This window comes from Numenius arquata, chromosome 10 (genome assembly GCF_964106895.1).
Source record: "Numenius arquata chromosome 10, bNumArq3.hap1.1, whole genome shotgun sequence".
Taxonomy (NCBI): domain Eukaryota; kingdom Metazoa; phylum Chordata; class Aves; order Charadriiformes; family Scolopacidae; genus Numenius; species Numenius arquata.
The window spans coordinates 23,953,509-23,971,575 of NC_133585.1; the positions used below are offsets into that span (position 1 = coordinate 23,953,509).

Below are 18,067 nucleotides of genomic sequence, written 5' to 3' on the forward strand. Positions count from 1 at the left end.
TCTCAAACTACTGCCCATCTTGTAATCACCTTCAGGTGGTCCTTCATGGTTGTTTTAAAGAATTAATTGATCCAACTTTATTAGAGCTACATTCCTGTAGCTGAGCCTCCTCGTGCAACACAGTTCCTCCTCCCTGACAGTCTCCCTAGATTCATTACAATGAAGTCCATTACAAATGTGGGCAGATACACTTCCCTAATGACATTTCTACTTGCATAAAAAAACTGAAGGCTTGTCAACCTGTCTCCTAGATCCACATTACGATATCCGACCGTGTCCTTAATGATTCCATCTTTAACTGAATTCCAGAAATGAGCTTTCATCCTTAGACACCAGGGAGTCATAATACTGATTTTTAACTAGGGTGAAACTGCAAGGATGTTTTCAATGTATCAAAAAGTAAATTGCTTCTTTGTTAACAGGAATATAAGCAGAAATTTACTGGTTTTCAAGTTATTGAGGAATGCAAAGGATACTAATTATTTTCAGAATGTCCTGTCAAAATGGCCCTTCCATTATTTTAGTGGTTGTCCTAAACCGCCAAGTTCTAGCCATACAAAAAGTTCATTATACAAGGACATTTTATTCAATCGTAAATGAAAATAAAATTCTGTTTCTATTTCTCTGCCACTTCATCACCCACTTCATCACTGTTCTTCCTTTCCTATTTCCCAATTTTTCTTACCATTTTTTTGTTCTGAGGAAATCTCCACTATCCCAAAATACGGAATCTTACTGAATGGTAGTCAGCATTTTAAGGACTGACTTAAGTTCACATAAGAGGAGTTAATATATCTCACATTTCAGCAAAAGCTGACCAAATGAAATAATTTGGGGTGTTAAGTTCAAGCAAAATAAGCAACTACTTACAATAGCATGGTTCTGGGCACAGCACAGGCCTGTGACTCCTCTACTTAATACATTTGTGCCCAAGCCCTAGAGAGACAGATTTCCCATTGCTACTTGATAAAAGTTAGCATATGTGGAATCAGGGCTACAGAATCAATTTCTGTAGTCCCTTCTCTCTGTGCTCCCCTTCCTCAGCGCTCCATCAGCTGCAAGAACATCAAGCCTAGTTTTCCAAAGATCTTGTCCCATCAGCTAGGTCCCATAATTCATCATTTTGATGACAAAACTTATGCTGATAACACACCTTCAGCAACCCTTGACTGAATACTTTGAGTGACTCAACTTTGAGACATTCTTTAGGTCTCCTTCCAAGCGTATTAACCAGAGGAATATGCCTTGCATCCTCTCACACCAAGTCCTGTGCAGGCAAGGCAGACTGTTGCAGAGTGAAGTGGTTCCCCAAAGAAGCTAGTACCTGTAGTTTTTTTAATATAGTTTGAATCCTAATTTGGTAGTATCTTTTCTGAAGCTCAGACCCTGCACGCACTAAACCAAAACATTTTAACAGTTTAAGGAAACTACCTCACAGAATATGAAAGGAAAAGTTTTGAATTAAACTGTTTCAATCTCTGATCATACACTGCGAAGCTTTCTGGTGTTTTCCAAAAAGAACAAAAATACCTACGGTAATAGTATCCTAATGAGATATGATAATGTAATTATTACCAGAGTACTTTAAGTATTAAAAACAATGAGGTCATACTATAGATTTGATAAGGTTTCTAAAAGACTAGGTGTATCATCAGAATACCTAAAGTTAATTAGAAACATATGCAACAAATAACTTGGCAATGCTGGCACAAATTATATTTACCTTCTTCTTACCTCCTTACAAAAAGACCAATATCCATTCCAGCCATTTCAGTCTCTATAACCAAAATTCACACTACTACTACCTACAAGAAATTCTACCCTCCTCTCTCTGTTTCCTAATAAGAAACTATCCAAGGTACCTGTTGAATGCTATTAATGTCTATAATGTAATATCCACAAAAGAAAATGCACTCCCTATTCCAAAGGCACTTCTCTTTCTCTGCATTGTCCCACTTCAGCAAAATAATTTAATATGTGTCTAGCTTCACAGATAACATTTATTACATTCATTTCCACGGCATTTCTTACATGCTTAGGAACTTGCTAGTGTGCACTTATCAAGGACAGCAGTAAAAACTGTAAAAAAACCAGTAAAAACTGTAAAAACAGTGCAACAGATTGTATTCCTGACCTGAAATTACTCACTTCACATGGAGATTTAAATTTATGATTAGTTAAAATGTAAAGGCAGAAAGCACATTACAGGAGAGGAGATTCACTGTATAATCTGAAAAAGTAACTGAACTTGACAGACTGTGGTGTGATTTCAGGATGAGGTCCTGCCATTTTGCACATGCAACTATCTAGAGCGATTTCACTGAAAACAATTAATCTATGTGGTAAAATTACATGCAGAGCACACCCTAGCTAGGAGAGCCCAGTCTGTATTCTTTGTGTGGCACCTTGTCAATCTTTATGTAGAAAGTTATGCTTTGCTTACAGAAAAGATGCCTCAATGACAACCTTGTTTATTTTACTAATTGCTCTTCCTTTTGGGAAGAGCATCTCCTTAACATCCAACAACAACTTTCTTCCTCATTAGCTTCAGGTCACACTTCTTGCCCTAGATTCAACACAAGCACTTGCAAAAGCAAATAGGGAAACAAGCATCCCAGGCTGGTCTTGTTTCATTATTCTCCTGTTTATTTTCTGTACAATAGATAGCATTACCTTGTTGGTACAACACAGAAAGCCTCATTTGGAAGGGCTGTAGGCGACCACAGTTCTGGCTGTCTTTAAAATATCATCAGCTGTTCCAATACACGAATAATACCCATATCTAACAGCACACTGCATATCTGAATGTTATCCAGGATAAATCAAATTATCTATATGAAATTATTTAACCAGTCAACTGCTGAAAAGTTTTTATTACAATACCTGCAGCCTTCCTCCTTCCTGCTGCTGTCAATAGAAAAATGCCTATTCTCAGTACTAAATATAAGCCATCATCCATGGAATCTTGGATTGTACACAAGTCACTTTTAAGTGGTATTTTAAGTTTTCACATGCTACAGCAAATCTATTCTGAACCAAAGCCATTGATGATAAAAGTAGATGTGAACATATTTATTTGACGAATACATGATATCTTTATACTGCCAGGATGTCATAACATGAGCAGAGCATAGCCTTAATCTGGATAAAGAAAGATGAAGCCATTGCAAATACAGGAAAATCTCTAAATAATTAAAGAACAGCTTATAGATGAATGGGCACATTAAAATCTACAGTAAATTAATCCCAATTTATTTTAGTAAGCTGCCCTACAGATTCCACTGCATTAAAGAGAACTAGAAGCACTGATAGTGAAATAAACCAAAATTAATGCAGACCATTACCCATTTCATCTTCCTATGTGACAATGGGCAAAATCCTGAAAAATATAATTTCCAAAATATTAGCTAAGATACAAACATGCTGCATCCAGAACTGAGAAGGGAAAGTTAGAAATTATTTCTTACCATAAAAACATACTAATAAGCAGAAGTCAGGTGAGGTAGATCTGTCATGTACAATATGGGTGCTGTACCATGCACCATACACTGTTAAAACACAAAGGGACTTCAAAAAGCAATGACACCTTCAATCACTTCTTATGTATTAAATACAGGTTGTGGCAGAGACTTTCTACAAACAGATGCTTTTTGAAAAGATGACATATTGGTGGAAATAAAGATTAGTAGGACAACAGCTTGAAATATAATTGACCCAACCAGTACCTTTTTTAACAGAACTCAACATGTTCAGAGATTAAATGATCTGACAATCCAGGTGAAGCTGCTTTTACCTGCACATACAATGCAAAAATTCTAGTTACCTGGATTATTGCTATAAATTATCATTGTATGTACATTTCTCAATCAGGCTATTCTACACACAGTAAATGAGGCTGAAAACAAAATATCCATGTGGATACTTACGTATTTGGTTTGTCTCTGGAGCCAAGCAATAAACCAACACGCATGACAGCAAGTGTTAATTACATAAAACACAGGTGTATGTCCAGCTACTTCATCTTCTGCTCATTAATAAACCTTGCAGAGGCAAACAGTACTTAGATAGATCGTATCAAGCATAATGCCAGCATTAGGTCAAGAGGTCAGGTCTCACTCAGGGGCATTTCACAACCTTTCAACATTACACCAGTGACAACAATATGAATGAGGTTTTTGCAATAAACACACACTTTCAGAGGGACAGGCAAAAGCCATTTCTGTCATCTGTGCTGTCAGCTACTGCCTCAAAGAAACATGCCTTCTGACAAATACCAAAAAGGGGATGAGAAAGTACAAAGAACAAAGCAGGATTTTTTATGCCACCATACAGTGAGACCTGGACAGGCTGGAGAGTTGGGCAGAGAGGAATCTGATGAAATTCAACAAGGGCAAGTGTAGGGGGCTGCACCTGGGGAGAAATAACACCCTGCACCAGTACAGGTTAGGGGCTGACCTGCTGGAGAGCACCTCTGAGGAGAAAGACCTGGGAGTCCTGGTGGACAACAGGATGACCATGAGCCAGCAATGTGCCCTTGTGGCCAAGAAGGCCAATGGCATCCTGGGGTGCATCAGGAAGAGTGTGACCAGCAGGTTGAGGGAGGTCATCCTCCCCCTCTGCTCTGCCCTGGGGAGGCCCCATCTGGAGCACCGGGACCAGTTCTGGGCTCCCCAGTTCAAGAAGGACAGGGAACTGCTGGAGAGGGGACAGCAGAGGGCTACAGAGATGATGAGGGGCCTGGAGCATCTCTCTTATGAGGAGAGGTTGAGGGACTTGGGTCTTTTCAGTCTGGAGAAGAGAAGACTGAGGGGGGATCTGATCAATGCTTATAAATACTTAAAGGAAGGGTGTCAAGAAGATGGGGCCGGTCTTTTTTCAGTGGTGCCCAGGGACAGGACAAGAGGAAATGGGCACAAACTTGAATATAAGGAGTTCCACCTAAACATGAGGAGGAACTTCTTTCCTGTGAGGGTGGCAGAGCCCTGGAAGAGGCTGCCCAGGGAGGTGGTGGAGTCTCCTTCTCTGGAGACATTCCAAACCCGCCTGGACACGTTCCTGTGGGACCTGCTCTGGGTGGACCTGCTTTGGCAGGGGGTTGGACTAGATGATCTCCAGAGGTCCCTTCCAACCCCATATCATTCTGTGATTCTGTGATTCTCTGATTTTAGACTGCTGGGGTTTAGTGTGTTTATCTTTACAAAAGCCAAAGATAAAATCACTGCTGTGGATTGTTCTCATAAAGCTATGTTTCTCTAATGGCAAGTCATGACTGCCTTGGAAGACATAAAAGTAGTCAGCAGCAACTCACTTCTACCCTAATCAACAGTGGTTTAATTCTTGCAAGGTAGAAGGAGAAAACCCTAAAATTACCAGCTGTAATACTCACACAAAGGAACCTCTAACTGTCTTCAATTGCTGGCAACAGCTTCCATTCTTCTAGAGCTTGAGAGGGACTGTAAACAACTGCAGTGAGGAATTAGTGCATGGAATACAAACTAAGACTGACTGAAGATGTCACAGGAAGACAAAGGAGACAAAGGGGATCACCCTTCTGAAATTCTTGAAGAAAATGGCCTTGTGGGAAGCACACAATTCAGACAGGGGATGGTATCCTCCTTCACCAATTTCACTCCTTCTTAATTCCATTCCTAGACTTGCTTGCTGCCTTCACAATTCAATGCATTCCTTCTCTCAAGTATCTTTTTCTTTTCTTTATACTGCCCAGAATGTCCTCTTCTCATTTCTTCATTCAGTATGTCTCTTCCTGAGCCCACCCTTCTCACTTCTACACTTTCTCCTTCTCCTCAAGAAGAAGCATCAATCAAAACAGGAGGGCCGGTTATTGACTTTACTAAGCAAAGAAAGTGAAACAGACAGACGAGAAACAAAAGGAATCTAGTCAAGAACAGTACTTTGATCATATCAATGCTGCATCTCTAGTTGTTGTAGTCTGGAGATCACTAAGCCTTACTGCTAGACTCCAATACTTTCTGATCACTCTTTAACTTAAGTATCCTCATTTCAGCTGGGGTGAGTTGAACAAGATTTTTGAAGAGGGGACATGATTCACACGAGACTGAGTAAGGGAAAGAGAAGAATCCCTATTTTATAATAGAGCAGACAGAATGGTGGTTTTTCATGCAACCCTTGGATACCTATGCTACCTGTAGACAGGTAACCAGAGCAAAGTTTGTTGGGCAATTAAAGACGTGTTTTGAAGTAGTCTGGGAGAAAAGAAATGGTAGGAAGCAAGTGATGGATTTTCCATTGATATGCACCATAGCTAAGTTATCCTGGAGATAGGGAATTGGAGTTCTGAACTACTTGACAGCTCTACCCGTAACTCCTAATACTGCTGAACATGTCAGTGAACTCTGCACATGAACTGAGGCATAGCCTCAGCAGACAAATAAAATAAAAAAGCACACCAAAAAAAAAAAAGAAAAAAAAAAGTAACTTTTCATACATTGGCAAAAACAACAAATGCTCAAGTCACCCCAAACTCAATTCACGCATCTGAAGTTGAAATAACTCCACATAATTCTTTTCAGGAACCCCAAGACTGGGCTACCTGTGTTTGTTTAATTATAACACTGATTAACCTATCATCGGTGTCCCTGGTTCTCCAAGCTTTATAATGAAAAATAGCCTTTAAAAATTTAATCCAGTGGAGCACCCAACTGCCAGAAAACATGGAAGGGCTCTCAGCATAGAAGGAAAATGTGCTCCCTGGGAAACAGTAGCCTTACTCACCTATTCTTTCACAGATTTCTGAGGAAATGTGTAAGGACACAAATGCACAAGCCCCTGAACTCAGAATATACATATTAATGGACTTTATTCCTGCCAGGATAAACTTCATTAAAATCCCTTCATACACAGCATATTAAGTGCAATTGATCGCATACAGAGTCAGACAGAATTGGAAAATCAGCTGTTATAGAGATGCAGTGAGCAGTTAAAAGCAGCTGATATTTTTCATTTAATTTTCTTAATAAAGAGCACCAGTAACTAAATTTAGTATTACTTCTCAGCTGGGGCGGAGAGGAAAGGAGCTGTAAAATCAATTAAGACCTGCTAACATTCTGCTAGTTTCAGAAGTTATCCTATGTCAGACAGTCTGGTAACAGTCTCATTTTGGTCAGGAATACACAGGATTTTAAAACCCACAACATACGACAGTTTCCTTCCAAGTCCTTCTGTAGCAACTGATCCATTCCTCACTTGACTCCCATAAGGAAGTCCAATTCTAGATCTCCAACTGCCCCTGAAAGGAAGGAAAAGATTTCTGAATGCCTTGGTGTCTATCTTCTCTACCTTTGCCTGTCTAACAGTTGCCTAAGGTCTAAGAGACAAGGAAAAGAACAGTGCAGACTTCAGCTTCCCACTGGACTCCTAATGCTGCAGGAATACGTGTGGTCCACCTCTGCTGTTCACTCTTCAGTCCCCAAGTTTCCAGTTTAGCATGAAGGGAGGACAAGCCAAAGGGAAGGTGCAAGATGAACTGGATCCCATGAAAAGCTATAAAGGAGGTGAAACGGAACAGAACGCTGATGGAACAAGACCGTGTGAAGTTATGCATTACAAGCCAAAAAAAAGAGATACTGATAGGGCTGAGAGTTAGGAAAGCTGTTGTAGACAGGAAATATTTTAGATCATAGCAAAGAGTAAGCGTTTTCCTCTTTCAATGCAGAGGCCGTCAAAATATGTTCCTGTAGCTTATACCTGAAGAACAAAATGGAAAGAAAAAGTACCTATTTATTCTCTGCCTTTCTGATCTCTTCTTTGGAAATATTTGGTTTGAAATTTAAAACAGTTCACACTAGCAATGAGGTAGAGTGAAAAGCAAAATACCTGTTGTTAGAAACTGCCTCTTCCTTTTCAGAGATTTTGCTTCATTATGGGAAAAGCAGTTAATATATACTAAAAGAAAAATGTCCTGGAGAACAGTAATCTCAATGCTGTACAGCAGAAAGATGCTATTGACTGTGCATGGAAACACAGTCTTATTTAACCCCCTGAGAGCAATTCCTACTGATAAGCACTTGAAAGAAAAAAAGAAAAAAAAAAACAAGAAAAAAACCCAAAACAACAAAAACATGAACACCAAAATGCATAAAAGAAGTGTTAATAAAGTAACACATGCATAATATAAAGAGGATAGTCACCAGACAGAACTGTTGTGGGGTTTATCTCAAATTTTTGCAATTTGTATCACCAAAAAACCAGATCTTCCCACTTAACCTCTACATCTTTTTGCAAAACTACTAAACAGTCTTTACTGAGGAACCTTATAAAATACCAAATCTGCTGGTAACATTGCTATCCTATACAACACATATGGACCAAGCATCACATCTGCTCAGTCAGGCCAAAACCAGCAGAGTTGAGGTCTCTAACTGCCTCCATCTGGAAGACAAGATGTCTGGTGGTTTTTGATGTGAGGAAGAAATGACTGCAGACTGCTTTGAGAGGATTAAGGGAGTGAACTCAGAAACAGAAGAAATACAGAGGACCTGAGTGAGAAACAAAACCAGAAAATAACTGGATCCCTCAGGAAGATAGGACAAACAATTCAAGCAAAGCAAAAGGAATCCAAAGGAAGGGGACATTATCCTCACACACTACCTGGTTATGAAACACATTGATATGAGAAGCGTATTTATAGATGGGTAACCCAAACTGTGGTTATTCCAACATTAAAATGCAGCATGCCCCATGTACAAAATAGACAATTAATCTATATGCAGGATATATTGGCCTCCTGCATTATACAACCCAATTATCAGAGTAAAGCAGAAGCCCATCCCAGATCTGAAATAAACAGGAAGAGGAAACGTAATGTAATTCCAATTTTCTTCCTCTTATCCTCTCACAGGAAAGGAGAGGGACAGAACCAGAGAGATTAACTGGTCTAGCAGCTGCTATTGTTATGAATTTACAAATGCAGAGGCTGCATGAAAACATATTCAGTCTACTGCTGCAGGATTTTTGTCAGTTTTCTTCATTATCAGTTTTTCTTCTTTAGCTGTTGTGCCTAAAACTCATTTTTAGAATCAATGCTCCTCCACAAGCTTAACTGCATTGTTTTATCTGCTTTGTCCTGGTATTTGCCTGCCGATCAATCATCTCTCATTCCATACACTTTTCTATTTTGAATGATCTGGCCGCAACAGAGAAACCATGGGGATAATACACTTACTTTGTGTGTGTGTGTAAAGCAAGAGATGCCAAAAATTTAGTATCTCCATTCCTTCTCACAACCCCTTGAAATGGTAAGGCCGGAAAGTGAGGGTTTCTTTACCACTTGCAATGAAAGACAATGAATGGAGCCAGCAAGAAAAAAACCAAAATGGATGGTGTTGACCAGAGTAGCTTCAAATGTAGGAAAAAAAGGCTTCTAACTGCAGACTGACAGAACAAAAAGCCCCGTGAGGAAGTCCCAGCAGGTAAAAGAAAGGACCTATCTGAGAAATGAGACCTTAGTGATAGCATCAGTGCAAAGTGACTTACACTACCGATAGGCAGAATGAGCATATAAGAATCAAGGAAACAAGCACTGTATCTTTATACTTAAAATATAGCTTGTTTATATTATCACATACACCTTGCAGCGCAACTCCTGAGTAGCAGAGGTAAGGAGACGTTTCTATTGCATGGAAAGACATGCATTTGTGGGCAGCAGTAGGTATGATCATCTCTTCTATCAATGAACTAGTCTAGATGTACTGTAACTTTACACTTACAGCTGACTTTTGTGCTGAATACAAAGGCAGAGGAAGAATAGACTGGAAGCTGCCATCTTGGTCAAGCAACAGATAGAACAATCACAATGCATTACTGCTGGAACTGACGCCCACCGTTATCAGATGTATACAATATAGAAATATTTAAATTTACTCAGAATATTCCTTTCTTTTGCAAAATTTGTTTTTGCTATTATCTGGAAAGTGGTCAAGAGGAAGCCTGATGCTGGAAGGCACTCCAGTAAAGGGATTTCTTTTCTCCAGGAAATAAAGGTACTTAATGTGTGTTTTTAACTAGTTCCAGGTATGTCTACATCTAAGAGCTTAGAGAGATAAAAATAAAAACTGTTCAGAATTAAGAAGAATTAGAGTTATGGAGCAATGGATAACTAGATAAAAATAAGAGGTATTGAAAGTCATTGTTTAAGGTGCAAAAAGCACCTGTGTAATTGCAGAGCCTGCCTTCAGTCACAAGAACCCAAAGGTCTCATTGACCAGCCTGTGTAGCCAGCTGCATGAAAGCAGTTTCAAGGTAAAGGAAGGAGGAACTGGACCAGTGAAAGTAAACACAGAATAACAGGTCACACAAATTGGAAAGACTCTGTAATTGTACAGAGCTACCCAGAATACGCTCAGTGTTTGAAATAGCAGCAAACAATACAGAAAATTAAATGCATGTTCTCCCACACAAATAGCCAAAAATTTAGCGATACAAGACCTACAAATTGTTTGCTGAACTCAGATGTGATCAAGCTGTTCTTGTGTATAATGTATCATAGGTAAAAAGTAATTACACGGTACAGTGGTTTCCAAACTACAGCTTAAGAGGGCAAACAGACCACAAGCTATCTGTAGATGCTTTAAACCTCATACGAACAGAGGCACACTCCTAGTATGCAGAAAATCTTTGCACGAAAATACCCAAACTGCAGACATGCTCCTCCCAGGCAATGCAAACTATTAGCCAGACTCGTTGGGTGTACTCCTGTGTATTGGGTCTCCTTTCTGAACCGTACAGCTGGGGAAGGAAACCTGCTAGTGGAGTGAAAGACTGGAATTCAACTGTATTTTGTTCAATATGAAAGTAATACACCTATGCATTTCAAGTTTGGTTCAGCAGCTAAAATTTGTCTATTTCCCTACATTTGGAAAAGATACCAAAGGTATTTAAAACTCACCTGAATATTGTGTTTGTAATACATGGAAATCAAGGAAGATGGTGAAATCCTCCATTGGAAATGACAACCAAGAACAAGGCCACTCTTAAGTTCTCCCCACTTATGTTTTAGTGTGAACTGCATAAACGTATGAAGTTAAAACTAGCACGCATTATAGTCTTACTATAAACAAAGTTTTGCAACACAAAAAAAGAGCTGATTACACAATATCCAGAAATTTTGATGAAGTACAAGAGTTCGTGAATAAGCCTAATAAATATATCAGTCGCTTAGTCACCATCATCATATATGGATGCAGAAATAGGTTCTTTGCAATGATAGATGTAGGGAAATGTATGCACAGAGCTGGTAAAAGGAGGGGCTCATAGCTGAAGCAAATAAGTCCACTCTACAGGATGATAGCCTAGCAAAAACTTGAGAGAGCCATAGCGGAAATAGGATCCATCTGTATTTCAGACATCTTAACAAGGCTATCCCGAAACAGCATCCCTCAGTCCCCATACCAGGCATTCAGTACAGCCTAATTGCTAAAAACATACTTAGCAATGCATACAGATGCTAACAAATCAGATCAGATAACCAACTGTCTGAACTACATACTAGGGCTAAGAGGGAAGGAAAAAAAACAAAACATTTTCCATCTACTTATTTTTGGCAATTGAATCAGCTGATGAAGTATTTTTACTAATGAACAGAGAAAAACCTGAAGGTGCTGCCAGCATTGTCCTGGTTCCAGCGAGGATAGGGCTAATTCTCCCCAGGCTCCAGCAGGGACACAGGTATCCCATCCCATGGGAGCCATGCCCGGGGGTACTCAGGAGCTGCCAGGGGAGGGGGCAGGAGGTTGGGAAGTTGCAGCTGGGAGCGGGCTGGGGCATCCTGGGTGCGGTGGGCGAGCGCTGGTATCGCAATTGTGTTTGTACATTCCTCTGCCAGTGTTACTGTTATTGTATTCTTGATTCTTCATTCTCATAGCTCCTGGTTTGACTTCTACAACTTGGGCAGTGTGGTTAGAGCCCTGGCCCATGAAGACCAAGGCAAAAAAGTCATTCAGTACCTCAGCCTTCTCCATATCCTGGGTGACCAGGTCTCCTATTTCCGTCTGGAGAGGGCCCACATCTTCCCTAGTCTTGTCTTTATCGCTGACGTACTTACAGAAGTTTTTCTTGTTATCCTTGATGTTCCTGGCCAGATTTAATTCTCTCTGGGCTTTAGCCTGCCTGATCTGGTTCCTGGCCACTCAGACAGTTTCTCTGTATTCTGCCCAGTCTGCCTGTCCTTGCTTCCACCCTCTGAAGGCCTCCTTTTCGCTTTTGAGCTTATCCAGGACCTCCTTGTTGATCCATGCAGGCCTCCTGGCTTTTTTGCCTGACTTCTTTCTTGGGATGTACCGCTCTTGAGCTTGGAGGAAGTGATCCTTTAATACTAATCAGCTTTCTTGGGCCCCTCTCCCCTTCAGTAATTTTTCCCATGTGTCCTAGTTCTGGCAGGGACAGGGTTAATTCTCCCCAGGCTCTAGCAGGGACACAGGTATTCCATCCCATGGCTGGGGGAGGGGGCAGGAATTCACAGCTTGGAGTGGGTATCTAATAATGTTTGTATATTCCTCTATCAGTATTACTGTTATTGTGTTCTGTTAAACTGCCTTTGTGCCAACCCACGAGTTTTGCCTTTTTCTTTCAATTCTCCCCTCAAAGTCGGAGGTGGGGAGGGGGGAGCTGAGAGAGCGGCTGCCACCTGGTTCTGTGTTTCTATCTGAGGACAAACCACGACAGGCATTCACATAATAGCTGATGACATGATAAGAGCATCAGTTCAGACAGAGACTGAAGGTAGAGATGGCAAAGGCCGAATCAGAAAATTTCAAGGTCGGTCCAGGTAAAATCTAGTTTGTGCTGAAAGATGACAAATGCCTGGGACACCTACTCTTATCAGAGGGAACCCAGTCAACGAATTTGAAGCCACTTCTAAACCTGAAATTGGAAAGAGTGTTTCAGAAGACCAAGTTGCAGAATATGCCAGATGAAACCTATTTTGACTTAGAGTTGACTGCGGCAACTGCTACATGACAACAGCTTAGCAACAAACAGGACAAGTACTCCTGACAGGAGAGCCAGGTCACCTTCTACACTCCAGATAGCATCTACACGTACATAACGATCACTGGTGCCCAGCACTGCAGTCACAACAAATTGAGACATCGGTAGAGTATTGGGGCAGCATAAACGGGAAACACCTAACACTTAGCGTACTTAGCACACAAAGCATAGCAGAAACAACAACTGACATTTGCACCAGCAATTAGAACCGCCACCACCATCTTTAGAGATGCACTTTATACAAGAAGTGTCAGTAAACAAATTAACAAGTGTAAATAGGTTATGCATTCTGGCTTGGCACTATGACACATAAGACAGTTTCATTCAGGCACTGCATGAAGAAACAGACTGAGAGAGCAGTAAAGACTGAGCTCTGACCAGTTAAGTGTTAGTAATACCTGACACATGGATAAGGATTAACCAGGGAGTTATCAGAACTGTTATAATAATGACTGCTTGAAATGCTGTTCAGCAGGAGTGATTCTAAAAATGAGAATATGTTCACTTAGCAGTATATTGCAGTGTTGTCTTTAAAATTAATCATGAATTAGAGGGCTTCTGGTTGGAGGGATGGAATATTTCACACGACCCAGATCCTGGCTGTAAATCTATACAGATGGAATTATAGCTGTCTGGTATCTAGTAATGAGAGCTCTGTTTCAGACTTACACGTTTTATTTCACTCTTGGTCTCTAATATTGGGAAGCAATGACAGAAAGTTCAGCAGCTTTAGCCAACAAACATGCTGATGTTTCTAGGTCTGAAGAAAACTATGATGTCAATACAACTGTGCATATGGGATGTTGTCAAAGATATATACTAGAGAGAAAACTGTGATTTCTGCCTTTGGAAACCTTTTTTTTTTTTTTGCTATGTTGCAATTATGCTTTTATGCATTCAAATCTAATGTAGTAATGTTCTTAACGCTGTGCTTAATTTTAAGTACTTGAACAGTCTGATTGAAGCACTGTTCAACTGCTTCAAGTTAGATGTCAGGATGATTCAGTTGCTTAAAATTAAGTATGCATACAATTATACTGGTAAATTAGGTTCTCTCTTTTTTAGTCCTGTGGGTAGTACTGGATCCAGAAGTCCCGTTGACGGTAATAATAAAGTAGCTAGAAAGGACAGAATGCAGCTGAATACTTTTTTCCATAACAAGAATTCGATAGTTGATGGATGCTGTTGTTTCTCATATCAAAGTTAAAAAAAATTAACTGCAGACTAATATTGCAGATGTGTATACCAAATTTTGAACTTCTTCCATTCCAAGCCCAGTACCCTGATTACATTGCCAACTTTGCTTCCCTCACTTTGAGGCTGTCTTACTAGTCCTCCTAGAGACAGACTAGTTACTTCTAGTCTACTACTAAGACCAGCAATGCAGCAAAAGTATTATATTCTTTCCTACTAGAAAAAAATTCCTCCTTATCATAACTGTTCACTCCTAAAAACGAACCGAGAGCACTATTTTAATTTATTTCCCCTTCTGTTGTAGTCAGGTACCAAACACTGTCTCATTGCCCCATTAATCTGTGGGTCAAATATTAATATTTTTGAATGCAAATTCTATTTAATAATTATTTTAGGGCCAAATACTGCTTAGATATGGTAAGTACTTGGATGTTCTAATTTACATGAAGGTTAAATACTTATCAAAAATATCTTATGTTCTCACATCTAAATTACCTCTCAGGAAATAACACATTTCTCATTCATGCCAAAATGTTTTGCCTGTAAATTTGTAGTCTTGAATTTATGATACATATAGACAGATTCATAAACACTATACAACAATGTATATGCTGTTATATGGGGAAGTGCCTTTTCAGCCACAGGGATGCAAGCTGTTGTTCAATGTGAATGGCTTTGACTTGTGTCTTTGTGAACTATGTACATAGTATATAAATGCTGTAGTATATAAATATATATTTACTATATATACACTAGTGTATATAAATGACACTAGTGAAGGATATTTGGTAAGCAACAACGCAGTGTAATTTAAGGAGACATCAGCAGCCTTTGGCCACACTGAAATTCTCCTTCTCCCCAAGAGGTGGGCTTTTAATTTCCAGGCGAGGTGGTTTAATCACTATTTATGATGGTTTCCTTCCAGTATTTTCTCTCCCCTCCCCCCCCGCCTTCTAGTTTCTCACTGTATGATTTAATTTTTTTCTTCTGAAGGAAGGAAGGTTGTCTGTTCTTTGCCTGCTGTGGTATGCCTTGCATCGAGGCACCTGTAATTATTTATTCTGCATTTCATGCTGTGGTGCAGGTGAGGATATATAACCAGCCACTTCCAGAAATATATGTCCCCTCTGAATTTATGCTAGAAAAAAAAAAAAAAAAGGCAAGATCAGCCTTTACTTAGTCCAGCAATTTTATCTTAGTCTATTAGGTTTCTTATTCATTAAATGCATCCACCTACCTACTTCCCAACAGAAAGGAAAGTTTTCCCTATGTTAACATGCAACTGATGACAGACTGCTTTATTTTCCTGCTTACACTCTTCTCAGCGACATGCCCTGCGTCCTTCAAATCCAACTTGGGCTGGGCATTTTGTCAACGGCTGGAGCGAAGTGCTATATATCCCAGCCAAGATTCAGGGTCTTCTCCTTCAGAAGAGAAACTACTATTTTTATGGAAAAAGATGAGCAGAAGACCTCAGAAAAAAAAGGCAGATCAACCAGAACACCAAGTCCTTGTCCATTCCCCAAAACTCAGACCCATACTTTCTGCCACAATGTATGGTATTTACATGAAGTTTTTTCATCTACATTAAGTATTGTTGAACTCATTTTTTTTTTTAATTAAACCCTGTTATTTAAGGATCTACACAGCTAGCTGCACTTTAACACTGTGCTCGACACAGTTGGAGGAGTGTCCAGGAGCTGCTCGTAGCAGTATTCGTCACTTCAGATAAAATCACTTACCTTCCATTATGTTTACCCAGCTGTAAAATAGAGGCAATAAGCCTCATATCAACTTTGAAAAATAAGTATTATTAATGCTTGTTTAAGTGCTTTGTTATGCTTGAATGGAAAAGGAAATTATTATTATAATTAAGCTATAGCTTAATTATAAAACTGTTAACATAAGCGTATTAGAAAAATGAACTCTACATCACAAGCCAGCAATTGCTCACTTACCCTTAAACCAGTACAAATGATTTCATATGCATCTTGCTATCACTAATCTCCACTTTTCTAAATCCTACATTTGTTTTCCACATTAAAGCTAGGAAAAGGCAACATGCAAATTAAATTTAGTGTCTAATCAATCAAGAAACAGCATCCACTACCTTACTTGGTGACATTCCAACACTGGAATCTTGATTAAGAAATAGCCTCCATCCAAAACTATTCTGTTTACAATTGTAACGGGTTTGCATGGCAAGGCTTTGGTAGCAGAGGGGCTACAAGGGTGGCTTCTGTGAGAAGCTGCTAGAAGCATCACGTGTCCAATAGAGCCAGTGCCATCCAGCTCCAAGACAGACCGACCACTGGCTAAGGCCGAGCCAAACAGTGGTAGCACTTCTGGGATAACATATTTAAGAAGGGGGGGAAAACTGTGAAACAGGAGCAGCAGTCAGAAGAGAGAGAAGTGAGAATACATAAGAGAAACAACTCTGCAGACACCAAGGTCAGTGAAGAAGGAAGGGGAGGAGGTGCTCCAGGCAGCAGAGCAGAGATTCCCCTGCAGCCTGTGGTGAAGACCATGGTGAGGCAGGCTGTGCCTCTACAGCCCATTGAGGTTAACGGTGGAGCAGATATCCACCTGCAGCCTGTGGAGGACCCTGTGCCAGAGGCACATGCATCCAAAGGAGGCTGTGACCCTGTGGGATGCCCACGCTGGAGGAGGCTCCTGGCAGGACCTGTGACCCATGAAGATGAGCCCATGCTGGAACAGGTTTGCTGGCAGGACTTGTGACCCGGTAGGGGACCCACGCTGTAGCAGTCTGTTCCTGAAGGGCTGCACCCCATGGCAGGGACCCACGCTGGAGCAGTTTGCAAAGAACATTGGAGGAGTTTGTGGAGGACTTGCGGCTGAATTGACAAGCGGCTGAATATGAGCCAGCAGTGTGCCCAGGTGGCCAAGAAAGCCAACGGCATCCTGGCTTGTATTAGAAATAGTGTGACCAGCAGAAGTAGGGAGGTGATTGTGCCCCTGTACTCAGCACTGGTGAGGCCACACCTGGAGTATTGTGTCCAGTTTTGGGCACCTCAATACAAGAGAGATATCGAGGTGCTGGAGCGGGTGCAGAGGAGGGCAACGAAGCTGGTGAAGGGCCTGGAGAATAAATCGTACGAAGAACAATTGAGGGAGCTGGGACTGTTTAGATTGAGGAAGAGGAGACTGAGGGGAGATCTCATCACTCCCTACAACTACTTGAAAGGACATTGTAGACAGGTTGGTGCTGGTCTCTTCTCACAGGTAATTAGCGATAGAACAAGAGGGAATGGCTTCAAGCTGCAACAGGGTAGGTTTAGACTGAACATTAGGAAGAAATTCTTCACAGTGAGAGTGATCAGACACTGGAACGGGCTGCCCAGGGAGGTGGTTGAGTCACCATCCTTGGATGAGTTTAAGAGTCGTTTAGATGTGGTGTTGGGGGATATGGTGTAGGGAAGAACTTTGTAGAGTAGGGTAGATGGTTGGACTCGATGATCCCAAGGGTCTTTTCCAATCTAGATGATTCTATGATTCTATGACTGTCTCCCTTGGGAGTGACCCCATGGTGGAGCAGGGGAAGAGTGTGAGGGGTCCTCCCCCTGAGGAGGAAGGAGTGGCAGAGACAACGTGATGAACTGACTACAACCCCCATTCCCGGTCCCCTCGTGCCACTCCAGGGGGAGGAGGTAGAAAACGCAGGAGTAAAGTTAAGCCTCAGGAATAAGGGAGGGGGTGAGTGGAAGGTGTTTTAAGATTTAGTTTTTATTTCTCATTATCCTACTCTTGGATTGGTAATAAATCTTCCTCACGTCAAGTCTGTTTTGCCCATGACAGTAATTGCTGAGTGAATTCCCCTGTCCTTATCTCA

At 40.7% G+C, this 18,067-nt stretch overlaps 1 protein-coding gene across 1 annotated transcript in view; it reads right to left on the minus strand.

Annotated features, from left to right (window-relative positions):
* Positions 1–18,067, minus strand: part of MAPK10 (mitogen-activated protein kinase 10) — a 178,617-nt gene that overhangs the window by 141,098 nt on the left and 19,452 nt on the right. The gene's annotated exons all lie outside the window — the stretch shown is intronic.